Below are 18159 nucleotides of genomic sequence, written 5' to 3' on the forward strand. Positions count from 1 at the left end.
AGCATCAACAAGCTACGCTGTGAGCGCAGTATTGGTACGAGACCAAGGGCAAGGAGAAAAGCCCGTATACTACATCAGCAAGACACTCAGTTCAGCGGAGCGTAACTACACCAACGTGGAACAACTCATATATATCTTAGTAGTGGCAACACAAAAGCTAAAGATATATTTCGATGCATACACCATCCGAGTTTTCACAAAGGCTCAAATAAGTCAAATCCTCGACAGCACAGAGAAGATTGGAAGAGTGGCAAAATGGAATGCCATGATCAAACAGTTTCACATAATCTTCGAAACCAAGAAAGCGGAGAAATCACAAATCTTAGCAGACTTCTTGGCGGACCTACCTCTGAATGACGAATCAGAGATAGACGACATCCCAGGAATGGAGGAAGAAAAGCCAGAAACCAGAAGACCTCTTGGAACCACAAAACTCACGAAGGTGGGAGATATTCGTAGATGGCTCCTCCAACGGAGAAGGTGCAGGTATAGGGATCGTAATAACAACCCTTACCGGAGACTGACTCATCTATGCATTTAGGTTAGAATTCGAACAATACACTAACAACATCACGGAATATGAGGCAGACATACACGGCCTACGCCTAGCACATGAGCTGGGCTTATCAGATGTTTGTTTGACTAGTGACTCGCAATTGGCCATTAGACAAATAGAGATTAAATACCAAACTTTGGGTCCAATACTATCCTCGTACCTAAAGCTAGCATAGGAGCATGCGTCAAAGATCAACAAGGTCACATTCAGACATGTCTGCCGAAAAGACAACAGACACGCATATGCCTTAGCATTTATATCATCAATGCTGAGGGAAAGAAACACTACCTCTGTCCAAATTAGGAGAATTTATGAACCTTTGATAGAAGGACTAACCTCCGCCACCGAGGAAACCTTAGTCGTCCAGACCAAGGCCATGAGGGAAGCAGAAAAAGAAAAAAGAAGATGAAGGAATGGAAGAACCAGATAACAAAGCCGACGAGTCTGACAAAGATCAACCCATGTCAGACGGAAGCAACGAGGACGAAGCTGAGGAAGATTGGAGAATTCCAATTCACTAGTACCTTGACAAAGGTACCTTACCCGCAGATGTCAAAGAAGCTCAAAAACTCAAGTCAAAGGCAACAATGTACAACCTACGAGACGGAATACTGTATAGAAGGTCATTTCTTGGACTTTTGATGCGGTGCCTCTCACAAACCTAAGGTAGAAGAATACTGCATGATATACACATCGGAGAAGCTGGAAATCATAACGGAAGAAGGTCTTTGGAAATCAAAGCCAAAATGCAAGGATACTATTAGCTAAGCATAGACGAAGATGCAAAGAACGTAGAAAGGTGTTGCGAAAGATGCCAACGCTATTCCAGGAAGATTAAAGCACCAGCAACGGATCTTAACTCGGTCATCAGCCCATGGCCATTCGCCAAATGGGGAGTTGACATTGTTGTACCCTTGATAGAGGGGACATAAAAAAGAAGATACCTTATCGTAGCTACGGATTATTTCACCAAATGGGTGGAATCAAGGGCTTTGGCAATAATTAGAGACACATATGTCTTTAATTTTTGTTCGAGCAAATCATCTGCAGGTTCGGGATACCAGCCGCCATAGTCTCCGACAATGGCAAACAGTTGGAAGGAAAGAACGTAGACATGTTCTTTAACGCCTTCAACATTCAGAAAAACAAGTCTACTCCAATATATCCTAAGAGCAATGGATAAGCGGAGGCCATTAATAATACGATAGCAATGAACTTAAAAAATAAGTCGGGGGCATACAAGAAAAGATGGTGCGAGCAGCTTCACAATGTCCTATGGGCCTACCGCACTACAAGAAGGGCAGCCACAGGAGAAACCCCGTTTTTGCTAACCTACGGAGCCGAAGCAATCATCCCAACGGAGATAATACTGCCAACGACAAAGACAGAGGCATGGGAAAAGAATTTGAAAACAGATCTTATGCTGGAAAAGCTTGATGACCTTGAAGAAAGGCGGGAAGTAGCTTTACAAAGAATGGTGAACTACCAACGAAGGCAAGCTCGTGAATACAACAAACGGGTAATTCCTAGAAACTTTGTGGTTGAAGAATACGTACTACGTCAAGTACCACCATATCAAAGGAAGAAAGAGTGGGGAAAGCTAGCTCCGACATGGGACGAACCCTACATTATACACGATATTTACGGAAAGGGTTCATACTACCTAAGGAATCTCAAAGGAGAAGTATTGCAACTCCCTTGGAATGCAATGTACCTAAAGAAGTATTACCCGTAAGAGAATGGTTATTACTCAGGAGAAGAAGGGAAGGGGCAATGGCCCACCATGTTCTATCCCTGATCAAAGGTATTATAAACCTAACTAATCAATGAAAAAAACTTTTTGCTAAGAAAAAGTGCATGTTGATTAAATACAAATTGGGTTAGAATAGACACCCTCCGTCAGAATTGACGATGAGTCAAGGCACGTCATAACTGCGCATATGTCAATCTTGGATCCTAAGGGCAAATGAATCCCACTAAAAGGAAAATAATAAGCAATATATCCCACAAAGAGAGATACCTTGTCGAAGTAAAGCATCCATCACGCTGAACGTGTAGGGTTACAGGAAAATTATTACCCACGTAGGAACCCTCGCCACCATGGTACCTTCTGGCCAAAGGATACTTGGGTAGGATGATGAATGTTCCACCAAAGGTTAAAAACACCTTAGCACCTTGTGATGACTCGAATGTGCAAGTAATTAGACACAATACGTCTATATATAATAACAAAGGTACCATAATAGTACTACCAAAATAAAACTAACACATCTCAAAAGTTGCAGATGACGAAGGTTCAGAAAGTAAAGAAACATTGTTTCAAGGAAAGGAGACAACAAAGGCCCCTCAGCTGGGGGCATAATACAACAAAGGAGTTCAGTTGAAAACAAAGTTAACATAACATAATCATGGGTAAGGAAGACGAGGGAAGACAAAACCCTCAGCTTGGATCTCAGCCTCCGCAGAAGCATCATTAATGTAATCAATGGCAGAACGCTCGAGATGCACCTTCATTTGAGAAGCTTGCGCCTCTAGGTCCGAAGCTGATTTCTGATGGAGCTCCCTGATCTGAGCGCTAAGCTGATCATTAGCTTGCTGAAGTGCCTTAGCTTTAAACTTAGCAGCAGCATCAAACTGGAGAGATATTTCCAACTGAGATATCTGACCCTCAAGGCGGCTAATCTTGGCGTTTTCACCCACCAACTGCTCTTGGAGACCTGCGGATACGAAGGGTATCAGCAACGAGAAAAAGCATCTAAAGATACAAAGAATGATACGGAAAAATAATTATCCTAAGATACCTCCGGCGTGGCTAAGGGACTTTTCTAAACTATGTTGAGCCTCGGCAAGATCCACCTTAGCCGCATCAAGGTCTTCCACAAGGGTATCCCTTTCCGTCCGAAGATCATCAACATCTATCCGGAGCGAAGAATTCTCAGAGGATAAAGCTTGGTACACATTATCTAACTCTTCAAACCTTTTTACTAAGGATGCATGAGACATGGAAGAAGGCACGGAGCTGGCATCAACAAGTTTGTTCTTAAGAGAACAGACCTCAGAAGTTAATATATTACGCTCCGTAGTAACCTTAGCTAAGGAAGCACAAGCATCTTCAAAATCGGCGTGATATTTCTTACGAATAATTTCTTGAGCTGAGAGACGTTTCTCAACTAAGGTAATATCTTCGTTTTGCTTTAAAATAAGACTCTCCTTCCAGCTAAGAGCTTCATCACACTCCTTACGAAGCGAAGCCATCTGCTTCACTAAGTCTGCATTATGGGAGGACTCAAGGGAAAGTTGGGCCTCATTATGAACAGTTACGTTCATCAGCCTATCAGACTTCTTTTGATAATACCAAACGTCGAGGTTAACTTGGACACTTGATCTTGGAGACATCTAAGTTCACTAGAGCTGCCGGCTGGCAGACGAAGGTTGTCTTAGGACTATGCAACCAGAAAGTAAATAAAAAAGCTAAGGAGAAGAAGAAACGAACCTATGGCTTTAGAGGACTCAGCATCTAAGGCAGTATCAGCAGCTTTGCGACCATCCTCGGCAACCTTAGCAGCATTATTAGCTCTCTCAGTAGCCAATAAACAAGCTTCCGGAGACCTTTAAGTTTTCCTCAGATCATCCTCTAACGAAGATATCTTAGCAGCAGAAGTAGAATCACCCGACTAAGGCTGCTGATCAACAGCAAGAGCATACTCTTGACGAGCACGTTCCAACAGGGCACTCAAATGAGTGCACTTAGCCCTATAAACCTTGAATAAGGTATAACCAATATCGATCTGCTTGCAAATCTGCAAACAAAGGAGTATAAGGACGGACGAAGGATCAAATTAAGAAGAAAAACGATAAGGTAAGAATCACTTACTGAGAACGCTGAAAGACGAGGGAGGAAGTTGGCGTAGGTATCCATGAAATCCTCCATCTCTTGGATGCTACCCCTACGGATCTCACCAAAGCTCTGACTAGAGCGGAGACAATCAGGGTCAAAGAACAAGTCTTTGGCAGTACGATACTGGGAAGATAACACGTCCAGCTGCGAAGCTATCTCGAAAGAACTACCAAGATGATGATGATCAACTCCAACAGAAAAGGGACCCTTGGAATCCCGCAGGATGGCCTCAAGAATAGCGTCATCAGAACTACCTAATCTCAAGCTCTCCGGCAACCTACCTTGGCAAGATTCAGCGACAGCTCCCTTGTTTGTTTGAACACGAGCAAGGGGCACGACTGCTGAACCCTCACCACAACGAAGAGATGGCATGGTGGATGAGATAAGAACAGAAAGAGGAGCTTGAGAGCCGCCCAAATCCATGTCACCGGCAGAAGGAAGATTACCCAGTACGGTCTAATATGGTGACGAAGGTGGGGGTCCAAAAACTTTGCTAACGGGGGCATTAGAGACAGACTGAGCACTCCCTAGTGAAGCAAGAGCAGCATTGAAGGAGAAGCTGGCTAGTGAAATCACAACCTTCTTCTTCTGCTGCGAATCTGAGCTACCAACCCTCACCGTGGGGGTAACAACCTTAACAAACGAACCACTTGATTGAAGGGAGGTAGCTGGAGATGAAGGCAGGCTTTTAGAAGCCACAACAGCAGCTCCAGCAGCGACGGAAGTAACGGGCAAAGCCTTGCTAGGAGCAGAAAACGAAGGCATCTTCAAGGACAGCGTAGGTGCAGGGGCTTGAACACTAACAGGCTCTACCAACTGAGCACCAGCACCAACAAGAAGGTTCTCCCCCTCAACTGAGGCAGCTCAGACGGGACTAGGGTTATCTTTGGAAAAATCCTCCTCGATATCATCCAAATGAGGGCTGAGGCCAGTATCCTCGATATCCTCCATGTCTTCGTTACCTGGTACCTCACCGACAGCCTTAGGATCATCATCCAGTGCATCAAGATCAATGACGGTCTTCAACTTACCCTTCCTCTGAGAAGACTATAAAAAAATACATGCATCAGCTAAGAATCAGGGGCAAGGTACTAAGGAACTTACAAGCACAAAGTTATGATAATGATCCTTACCTCCGCAGGCGTTTCAACCAAAGACTTTCTCTTCCTAGTCCCTGTGGCCCCAGAATTACCAGCAGAACCTGGAGCAGTCCCAGGAGAAGAAGCAGGGGAAGACTGCAAAAGAAAACCGTCAGCACAAAGGTATAAAAGAAGACAAAAATATCAAAGCGAACGAAGATATAAAAAACGAAGGTACCTCATGGGAAGGGGCAGGATTAAAAATCCAAGGCCGATACCCATCATACTTCTCGAGAAAAGAACGAGCTGAACGAGGAACTAAGGGATCCGCGATGGTAAAACCATAAGCCCAAGGACCAACCACACGAAAAGGAGTACGAGCCCAACGATCATCGTGATCAAGACGAATGCGATCATACTTTAGCAAAGGCAGCCTAGCAGAATAGGGGATGGTAGTCAAACCAGTCTTATCAATATCCTCCAGCAAGCGAAGGCTATTACCTTCCCTAATCTGCCTAGCAGTAACATGGATTCGACGAGGACCAACACTACAAGGAAGAAGATTACTCTTCTGAATAGCATCAACATACGTAGCATTGAAGTTGGCAGGGGTATAATCCTCCCGCTTAGATCTCCCCTCAGCAAAGGGATCGTAAGACTCCAAGGTTGTTTTGCCCTTGCTACGGTACCATCTTTCGCGAAGGGCACGCCAGTAATTACCAGTATATTGCATAACTCCTCTAACCTGAGTCTTGTTTGCTGGGTCATCCCTCGAAGACAAAACATCATAATATAAGGGATCCTTTCTACTAAACAAAGGGAGGAGCATACCTGCGGCCAATTAGCCAACGCTAATGAGGAGGTTATTCTCATCATAAGGAAAATCCCGGAAAGAGACTCAGTGAGAACATCAGGGCCATTGACGAAGGAAATCTCAAATTTATGGAGGCGAAAAGACTTGGTAATCTCAGCAATAGACAGATGAGCAAAGTTGTCCTTGTCACGCAGTTGGAGCCTCTGAAGCTCATAGTGAGGAGAAGGAGGCGGAAGGTCTTCAACATCAGGGTCCGCAACCCCCTCAGCAACCGTAGCCACCTCAGTACCAGCAGGCATCTCAGAGTCCTCAGGAGGAGGAGATGGCGTAGCATCAGGATGATCCATTCTCGGAGGGGGATCAGTCGACGAAGATATCTTCGGACCCTTACGCGTAGGTTTCTTTGGAAACCTCATGATACCTAACACCATCAGGAAGAACATCTCCATCAACAATGGCGGAGGAAAATCACAGTTCATTCCAAAAGCAGAAAGGGGCAAAAACTGACATACTTTGGGCATGGGTTTCACTAAACCAACCAAAGGAACGGTTTGAACACACCATAGGGAAAAAAATGAATATCATACATCACGAAAAGAAAAATTGCAGGCAAGGAACGGTCATGGCAGAATTATCATCAAAAATCAAAATGGAGTGAAACCCAAGTTCCATTACAGCGGAAGCAATTAAAAGAGATCAAAAACTCTCACATGCAGTTAATAATCGCAACATCAGTAATACCCTACTCAAAGAAGAAGACACAGGGCACGATATGAAGAGAATCAACACTAAAGAGACGAACATCACTTACTTGCACGATAAACTGTGAAGCCAAAGCACTCGAAAGATCGAAGGAGAGAAAGAGCAGTTGGCAGCGGAAGAATCTCAATGAAAGAGATGGAGGGCGACAGTTCGAAGAAGAAGGAGAAAGGGAATTAATATCTCTTTGTTCCCTTCTTATAGGCGGCTGGAGAATCCAAAAATTTGGATGTCCCGAAATTCAAGGGGAAGTTATTGCATGAAAGGACATGTGGGGACCACCCAATCGGTACGTGCAAAAATGGCGGCGTAACGGAAGTTTTCTTCCACTTTTACCAAACGGTAGAATATGAAAGAAAAGGGGCAAACTGTGAATACCAATATTCTGTGGAGCACGTGTCACGATCTTAGTGGCCGCACATATATTCAACTGTGTAGCCTTCACTGAACTGAGAAGCCTAAGTAGCAAAGGATACCTCCGCAGATATACTTTATCTCATCCCAAGAAAGAAGGCCTAAACGGTCAAGATAATAATAGTAAAATCCTAGTCTACAAAGAGGCAGCTGGCGAGGGGACAGAGGTAGATGACACATCTAATCAGCATTAAATGCTCAAATCTCTTATCTACACGCATGAATTAATGCACCTGGAGAGAGAAGGCGTGGCAGAACCTGATTGGCAGAAGCTGGTGGTGAACGAAGGTACAACCTGTACTAAGGTTGGGTAGTTCCCGAAGGAACGTGGGCCAGCTGAGGTGGCGAAATACAACTGGAGAAGGTACGCGGTGGATGAAGGTACCATTGGTACGAAAGGTATATCAACATACGATGGACCCAGAGGCAGCAAAGATATACCTGGACCAAGAGGGTATATAAATACCAAGCCTCACCAACAAACTAAGGGCATTCAATATCTAGGAGAGAAGATCTAGTCTTAAGCTTATACCTCTTTAATGTTTAGAACTTAAGTATTTACTTCCACTTGAGTTCTCTCTATTACTTTGGGAAGTATTTAAGATCTTTGTAACCACCTCAAACTTAATACAAAACAATCACTCATTACCCCGTGGACTTAGACGAATGTCGAACCACGTAATCTCTTGTGTCTCATGATAACTTAGAAGCTTTTACATTATATTTGTGTTCTTCGTTATTATTGCGATCTTAGATATAATTTATTACTTAGCCTTATCAGTTCACCAGAGGTATCAATACTGCTTAGTATCAGATCCTCAGAGTTGTATACATTACGTAGACTGCGGGAAAACGAGTAGTCACAAATGACATGCTAGAATTAATCTCTTTGCAAAATCGAGATATGAGATAATCGAAGCATCATACTCGTTCTGAGGGGGTGTATAGTCAAGGAACAACGAGCAGCGTGACGTCATGAAGGCGTTAAGCTCTCTAACAAACATTATGTCTAGGAACCGCCAAATCATCAAGAGATTCTATACACGCTCTCACTACATAGTCAGAGAACAACGAGCAGCGTGACGTCCTGAAGGTGTTAAGCTCTCTAACAAACATTATGTCTAGGAGCCGCTCAATTATTTTGATTCTATGTAGAGGTGATGATGAAATGTGTGAAGCATCAAACGCTCAGCTGAGAGGCCTTTCGAGAAACACATTCATCATAGCTCTGAGAGGAATGTTCGCTCAGTCAGAGATCGTGAAATGGTTCACGGATCATAAAATATGAATCGTCACATACATTCCCGAAGCCGGGTCAGAAACATGCAGTATCATGATTTTACGATTTTGACCTTTGCCGAAAATCCACCATCAACAGGGGGATAGTCCCCCGTCTAGTATTACAATACCAACCACTCGTTCACCTGAACGAGTGTGTGAATGAGTTAGGGGAAAAATAGGGTAAAAACTACCCATAGTGGTCTCTAATATTCTCAAATTCGTAGTTCACTCCTTCATTTGAAAGAGTGACACTACCCATAACCCTTGCTGTAATGATTGGGTGAAGAAAGATATGAGCCGCATGATGGCCGGAGATTTGTAGATGATCCAATAGCTAAGTTGGCTTTCCCCCAACGGTTAGGCGCCAGCGGCTAACTATTAAGCGCAAACAAGTGGAGTCGTTAGGTCACCAACGGTTCTCCAACGTCTCTCTCCATCCTACGACTCATATCCTTTATTTGTTTGATTTCCCAAAAACTATATCAAAAATGTTATTTCCCCTTCAACAAATATTTTGGTGATCATTTTTTTTTTTGCTTCCTTCTAATTAATATTATCTCAGCTCGTTAAAAAAAACGGTTATCTTTTCAAGAAATCAAGATGTAGCACTAATCACTGCTTATGTAGTGATTACTGCGAATGCAATTACACGAAATAATCAGGCATCAAAAGAGTTCTGGACACGGGTTTGAAATGAGTGCAATGAAACGTGAAAGGGAAACAATAACTGATATTCAAAGGCATTGCATCAATGGTTTATCACGTTTAAAAAGAATTTTTGAGATACTTCCTCCGTTTCAAAATAATAGGCAGGTTTGTTTGCAAATTTGCACATAAACAAGCCTATTATTTTGAAAACGGAAGAAATATGCATCATATGTAGTTATTTACGAAAGATTCCCAGTGGAATGGGCATTCCATGTTTAACAATCTTATTTTTCTGTAAAATATTCACTACCACCTAACATTAACAAATTTCTTTTTTTCATTTTTTGGGCCTATAAAACAACACAATTCAACATCATTCTTCAAAACGTACAACCAACATGGAATATTCTAATTAAGGTTATCGTCCTCTTAGTTCTTCTTGTTGTTTATAAAGATTTATTTATTTTGTAATGTTTGATCGTTAAGTAGTTTTGATTTTGTTTTGTTGTTCAGTGTTCTTTCATCATCAAATGCGATGTATGTTAATACGAAGACAACATAAGCGCCATTTGTCCATTTTTCCACTCTCGATATTCAAGACTAAATTGCTATCGGCAGCACAAGATATTAGCGACACCATTCGAATGGCAAGATTTACTAATTGAAGGCAGTAACCTTGTTGCAGGTTCATCTTTTCCATTTGCAACTAATGAGTCTTGTTTCACTTGTGGAGAAAAAGATCACCAGTTCGGAGATTATTCATGGGATAGGTCAAATTGTTTGGTTAGAGATTGTGTTGGTATCGTACAAAACAATACACCAATGTCATAGTAAGAGTAGTGATGATAGAGTTCTTGTTTGTTGCTGCTGCAAAAAAACGAGCAAGTTTTCCAAGATACTCACGAAAAAACAGAAAGGAAATCAAACTTCAACTTTCAACCTCTCCAACCAATGTAATCCCTTTTAGAGCATCTCCAATGTTAAGGGTGGAAGTCATCTTATGTGGGGGTCTTATTAATATTTTTTTATTGGGGGTGATTCCTATGTGGCTAAAACAAATGAAAAATTGACATTTTACCTCAACTTTCATCTCCAATGCTAAGAGCTTCTCCAATGGAATGTATGTGAAGATAAATGTCTAAGTCCACGTAGGATAAACATTAATTTTCCCTAAAAATCTTCTCCAACCCAACTTTTTAAATCAATGTGAAGATGACATGGCTTAATTTTTGTTAGACATTGTCAAGGTGAATGTCAAGTTTTAGACATTCACCTTGACAATGTCAAGCTATCCTAGTAAGCTTTTGCTTCCTAAAATTAATTCCAATATATTAAATAGTCCTCTTTAGGTGTAATAAAATCTAAAATTTACTAAAAATAAAAAATGCATTTAATTCATAAAAAATCATCAACAACACCATTGGAGATGAAATGTTTTTTCTCCCCAAATTTAAGGAAAAATTGGAAGGAGGATGTCTTATTTGGGTTGCCACCTAGGAAACACACACAACCACCATTGGAGAAGCTCTAAAGTCTTCTTACCCTAAAATCAATTTTGGAAAAGGGTTAAAATTATGGGGAAAAAACATCTTTGAAGTTATCACCCAATAACAACATTTTCTAATTAAAAGAAATTAATTATGGAATAAAATATTGATGATGTGTCAATAGACCCAGGGTCATGAAGAAGGTGAAGATATGACTTTCTCCTTTACCCATTCTTAGAGCTTCTCCAATGGAATGTGTGTGAGGATAAATATCTAAATCCACATAGTATACACATCAATTTTCTCTAAAACCTTTCTCCAACCCTAACTTTTTAAATGAATGGGGAGTGACGTGGCTTAATTTTGGGAAGACATTGTCAAGGTGAATGTCTAAAACTCCACATTCACCTTGACAATGTCTTCCCATCATAGTCATTTTTATGTTAGTGAAATAATTTATAAGACAAAAATAGAATGATTGTTAATCAATTGTTAAATGGCACTTAAGAAATAAAAGATTAAGATTGATTTGGGTTGGAGATGAATTTTTTTAGTTCCCAATATTTAGGAATTTATATCTATATAAAGGAATTTTTACCAAGAGAAAGTCAAGACAACGTTGACACATATGAAATAAGCACATCAACCATTGGAGAAGCTCTTATGAGATGGCATCCTTGTCATGATTTTCATTAACCTCGCCCCCTTATTGGAGATTAACACTTTCTTAACCAAAAATTAATCCCCAATGCTAAGGTCAAGGTTAATGAAAATCATGACAAGGATGACATCTCATAAGAAGGGGTAAAGGAGAAAGTCATATCTTCACCTTCTTCATGACCCTGGGTCTATTGACACATCATCAATATTTTATTCCATAAACAAATTCTTTTAATTAGAAAATGTGGAAATTTCTGAGGAACCCATGTTTGGTTCCTCACTCTTTTAGAAACCCATCATTAAGATAGTATATATATGTAGCCCAAAACACAAAATGAACGGTTGAGATTATTAGTTTTAAATTGAATTTAAGTTTCCATATTTTACATGAGACTAAATTAACCTTTACAAATTGAGGATTATTAAAAAAATTAACAGTGCAACTAATATGTCGACATATTAGTTATGGACGTTGTGGGCGAGAAAATTTGCATAAAAATGGTCAATTACGGTTAGTTATTGTGAACACATAAATCACGAATCCATCCACGTGTTCACAAACAATATTCGCATACATCCTAATTCTAGAATTGTACGGCGTATGCGTAAAGGGGATGATTATATCGATTCATCGACTCGAAGCCTTCGGGCTTGTCAATGTCTAGTCGAATATTATCATAAATAATGTTCGTATAAAGGAATAAACCAAGAATCAAGTATAAATGTAAAGCATATGAAGTTTAACGCTGAATGTAAGGTACTGAAATGTAAATAAGATAGATTTACGTGGTTCGGCACTAAGGCCTACATCCACGGGGCTGGTGTTTCACTATGTATTGAATGGTTACAAAGATAGTCAAATGACTTTAGAGTATACATAGGTCTGCGGAAGTAGGGGGATTACTTACTCTTCCTATTTCTCTCTCCTATATTCTCCTATAATTGCTCTAAATTGGTCGACCCCTTCTCTCTTAGTGGAGAGGGGTATTTATAGGGTTGGAACGTGGGTCCCATTTCTGAGGCATCGTTGTAATCTTATCTTCTTGTGCTTTGTGCCTATTACGCAGAGGTCTTCGTCATATGTTGCGTCCTGAGCTTGAATACGAAGAATTATCCTCGCCTCTTCCACGAGCCGATTGACACGTGTATATCTCTTTGGTATTTAATGCGGGTAGATGGGGCTATTGAATGCGCTCCACCTTTTCTTCCTCGTCTTAATCATATTTCTTCATCGGGTTTATGAAACTTCAATTTGGATTATTCTTTTATTTTAAAAACAAAAATCTATGGATTTAGAGAGAAAGAATAAGCATATATAGTATATAAGAAATGGCTATACCTGTGTGTACATATTTCATCATCGAACACGTGTATATAGGAAGATACGTGGAGAGCATGCAGGCAAAGTCATCAAAACACGATGACACACACCCATAGCCAAGAAGCCTATCCCGGCGACGTCGTATCTTTGCCCGAACAAATCTAAGGGCAGAAGTTAAAAGATGCACCGAAAACACGATGTACTGCGGATCACCAAATAACTCCCGAAGAGTTACTTTATATCATCCCCAAAAGAAGCTAAGATCAACGGTGAAGAGAAAGTTAACTGACATGGACGTGACAGGGGCAGAAGACACTTGTCTGACACGAGCAGGCGCCTCAACTACCCGCATTAAACACTCTGAGCAGTATACGTGTCGATCAACCCGTGGAACGAATGAGGATGGCTCTGCGTGATCAAGTAATGAACGAAGACCTCTGCGTGATGGTCACAAAACACAAGAAGATAAGGTTCCAACGGCCCTCAGAAATGGGTCCCACACTCTAACCCTATAAATACCCCCTCTCCACCAAGAGTGAGGGGATCGGAAAAATCAGAGAGAGAAGGAGAGAGAAAGATTGTGAGTGTAAGTTAGTCCTTTACAATATACAGACCTATGTAAACTCCAAAGTCACTCGACTATCCCTGTAACCATCAAGTATATAGTGAAACAACAACCCCGTGGATGTAGGCCTTAGTGCTGAACCACGTAAATCCCAGTCTTATTTACATTTCAGCACTTTATATTCACCTAACGCTCCTTGAGTTTTACTTTTATAATTCGTTTTCTTTATCTTCCCCTGCGTAAACGCCCCTCGCGATGTTATTAGATGAGGCTATGATAAACCCGAGGGTTTTGAGCCAAGGAATCAATGCAATCGTATTATCAGTGCGAGACGGTACCTAGAGTGCGAACATTGTTTGTAAACATATAGATGCCTTCGTGATTTACGTGTTCACAATTTGGCGCTAGAAACAGAGAAAGGTGTACACGTGGTGGATGATGAAAGGTGTACGTACAGTTATCCCATGTAAGAGCGACATTTTGGGGCTATTGAATGCGCTCCACCTTTTCTTCCTCGTCTTAATCATATTTCTTCATCGGGTTTATGAAACTTCAATTTGGATTATTCTTTTATTTTAAAAACAAAAATCTATGGATTTAGAGAGAAAGAATAAGCATATATAGTATATAAGAAATGGCTATAACAATATATGGCGGAAAGCTTGTTTATCTGAAAGATGCATATCAACATCAGATGTAGATTTTGAGAGCATGCCACATATCACTTACTAGTTCGCAACAACTAACTGTTCGCATTCTTTTTATTCTTATTTTTCAGCTTTTCTTCTTCTTGTACATTCATGCTACGGCTGCAAAACTTAATGATACGTTTTTGTGGTGGGCATGTGGATGGAATTGAAACGTGGAAAACAATATACCTTTTTTAATTATCTCTTTTTCGTTCGATTCTATGTTTATTGTTTGTCTTTTGATTTTAGTATCTTGAAAGTGAAAATGGTGATAGTTGTTATTTTCTCTCACTGCGACTGAGTATTATAGATGAAAATTACGAGTTTTCACTATATACAACCGATTATCAATGGGTGAAAGCCAAAAATTTTATCAAAAATTGTAATTTTTACTAACCACGAGACATTGGAACTTAATTTTTCATTGAAAACTAAAATTTTCACAAATCTAATTAGTGTGAAAATCGGAACTTTCACCAATCGTGCCTTGGTGAAAATTGGAATTTCCCTAAAACTCCATGAGCCTGAAAGTTTTCATCGAAAACTTGAATTTCACAAATTTAATTACAAATGAAAACCATAACTTTCACCGATTGTGCCTTGGTGAAAATTGGAATGTTCAAACTCCATGGGTGATAATCGGGTATGTTTGGACCTTGCAATAAAAGATTAATAAATATACGGGACTAACAAATAAAGGTAAAATCAGTTATCTAGGAAAGTTTTTTTAGGGGAAGGAAATGAACGTGATTTAGGGAGATATCTTAGGGGATAATTATTCTAAGGAAGTCAAAACAGTTATTTGTGGAGTTTTTTTTAGGGATTATAATTTGTTACAACTATTTATTATTTTGTCTTAAAAGATAGTAAAATTAATTTCTTAAAATTATTATATTATTGGATGGATATTATTACATGAAACTAGTTGGAAGCCTAACAAGCTCAGCTCCAGCGTCATACTATTACATTAATTGAACAGGTTGTTGTGCTAACCTACCAGCGAGGCTCATGGGTAACCTAGCCAAATGAGCCGAAACGGCGGGAGGGGGCTGAGAGTGTGTCACAAGGGGGGCAAACTAACACTACCTTCCATGTTAATTCCTGCAATATTACGCCATTGGGGACTCGAACCTGGGACCTCCTGGAGCGCATTAAACTTTGGGGAACGGGGATGACCAGCTGAGCTAGGGACCTGTTCTTAAAAGGTTATTTTATGTAATCAACTCTTATTTATAAGTAATTATGGATTCTCCATATATGCAATTTTAACGATGGGTTTCATATATAAAAGAATAAGAATTTGGGCTAGAAAAAAAATCCCATTAGAAAATATTGTTATTGGGTGATAACTTCAAAGATGTTTTTCCCCATAATTTTAACCCTTTTCCAAAATTGATTTTAGGATAAGAAGACTTTAGCATTGGAGATGAAAGTTGAGGTGAAATGTCAAATTTTCATTCGTTTTAGCCACATAGGAACCAACCCCAATAGAAAAATATTATTAAGAACCCACATAGGATGACTTCCACCCTTAGCATTGGAGATAGGGGTGTCAACGGGTCCGGGTCCTCCCGGGTATCACTAGACCCGGACCCGGACCCTACTTATAAAGGTCGGGTCCGGATCCTAACGGTTCCGGGTCCGGTTCCTAAATTTGTGGACCCAGAACCGGACCCGTTTAAATATCCGGGTACCCGTCGGTTCCGGGTACCCATTGTGTCTTAAGAAAACTATTAAAAAAACCTCAAAAACTTAATATTTTTCTCTTTTTGGCTTGGATTTAAATAACTTATATAAAAATTTATTATTATTTCTTATTAATGTACTAAATAAAGATTAAATGTAAGAGAAAAATTTAAAACGAGTAAAATTTCAAAGCTAAAACTAGCAAAAACATGAATAGAATATGAATAAACGGGTACCCGATACCCGCGGCTACCCAACGGGTATTACCCGTTTGGACCCGTTTAGATTCGAGTCCAATCGGATAATTACCCGTCGGGTCCTAAGTTGTTAATGGGTCCAACTTTAGAACCCGGAATCGGACCCAAATCTACCGGATTCGGTTCCGATTTCGGGTAATGGTTACCCATTGACAGCCCTAATTGGAGATGCTCTTAGAATGAAAACTGATTCGTACTTTATTCATTACAAAATGCTATCAACACAGTACTCGAATGGGCAGATGTAATATAAGTTGTTAATCAATGAAAATTTGCTTAGTTAATCTTTTTGTCTGCGAGGGACAAACCCAGTTTATAGTCGGTCTCTAATTTTGGTCCAACAATTTTATGGTATGGAATTTTGTGTCATGCCAACCTATTGTTGTAGTTAGCCAATGTGAATTATCACCCAAATAGTTTTTAGCCAATGCATTAAAGAATTAAACTTAATATATTTTGTTTAAAACGTGATTTTTTCTTCTTCTCATTACACTTATTATCTCATTTTCTTTCAACAAACCTTAAATTTCTTTTCCCATTCACCTTTTATCTTTTATTAATCTATCTATCTAGTTTTTCATTGACAAATTTCAATTATATACTAATCATACGGCTTGTCCGAGAAAACTTGTTGTGGCCTTCAGCCATATTGGCTATCTATAATATTCCAGCCTTACCCAAGTGACATTTCCTGGTCCATCCCTGATAAATACTCTTTACTTTTACATTCTTCACCGTGAATGCCCCCTCCAATCGTTTCTGTGATTTAGATGATATATATCTTTTTACGGTCCGCGAGTTATAACCCCAAAGGTGTCACTATCCATATACAAAAACTCCAACAAAACAAATTGTTCACAAAAACCCCATTTAATATAAATTGTCTATATTACCTTTCTAATTTAAATCACCCCAACAAAAACAAAAATCAACCACACTTTAATTCTTATTATATTGTCACCCTCAACAAGAAATAAACAACCACCAATAAGCACCGCCGCCACCGATAACCACCGCCACCACTTCCGACCACCGCCGCCACCGCCAACGCCACCTTCCGCCACCGCCGCCACCGATCACCGCCGCCAGCTCCGCCGCCGCCACTGACCACCACCACCGACCACCGCCGCTCCGCCGCCACCGACCACCACCGCCGCCACCACGACCACCACCACCGCCCCCCCACCACCGCCACCGCTCCGTCGCCCCCCACTGACCACCGCCGCCACCACCGACCGCCCCCCGCGCCACCACCACCACCACCCTCCCGCCGCCGTCGCCCGCCGCCGCCACCGATACTGCGCAATTGCACCACCACTGCCAGCCACCCTACCATCCAGCACCACCATTGTCGACCACCACCGCCACCACCTCCGACCACCACCACCACCACCGATACTACGTAATTGCACCACCAATACCAGCCACCCTACCATCCAGCACCACCACTGTCGACCACCGCCGACCAAAACCAGCACCACGACCGCCCACCACCACCACCTCCCAAAAATACGATGAAACCAATTTTAGTTTCATCATAAATACGATGAAACCGATTTTGGTTTCATCATAAATACGATGAAACCGATTTTGGTTTCATCTTGGTTTCGTGAGAAATCACCGGCAAGAAATTTTTTAAGAGGTATTATACATCTTCATGGATAGAAATACATTGTTGAAATACGATGAAACCGATTTTGGTTTCATCATAAATAAGATGAAACCATAATTGGTTTCTGCGCTTCAACAGCAATACCACCAGTTATGTCTCAAGACCCATTACTCAGCTTCACCTGGTATATCTTTCCATCTAGGTTTACAGGAAATTCCTCATTGTATTGCAGCACTTCATTGCACCTGCAACTACAAATTCACTTCAAATCCCATACCCACTGCATTACTGCCTTCCATTTCAGTTCAAGCTCATACTTGAACACCACAAATGCTCCATCTCAGGCTCAGTTTGATCTTCAACTGGACCTGCAATATCAATATTAATTCAACCAGAGCAACACCAGTTCCTCTATGGATTCTGATTATCACCA

Source organism: Papaver somniferum, chromosome 3 (assembly GCF_003573695.1).
Source record: "Papaver somniferum cultivar HN1 chromosome 3, ASM357369v1, whole genome shotgun sequence".
In the NCBI taxonomy this organism is placed as follows: Eukaryota; Viridiplantae; Streptophyta; class Magnoliopsida; order Ranunculales; family Papaveraceae; genus Papaver; species Papaver somniferum.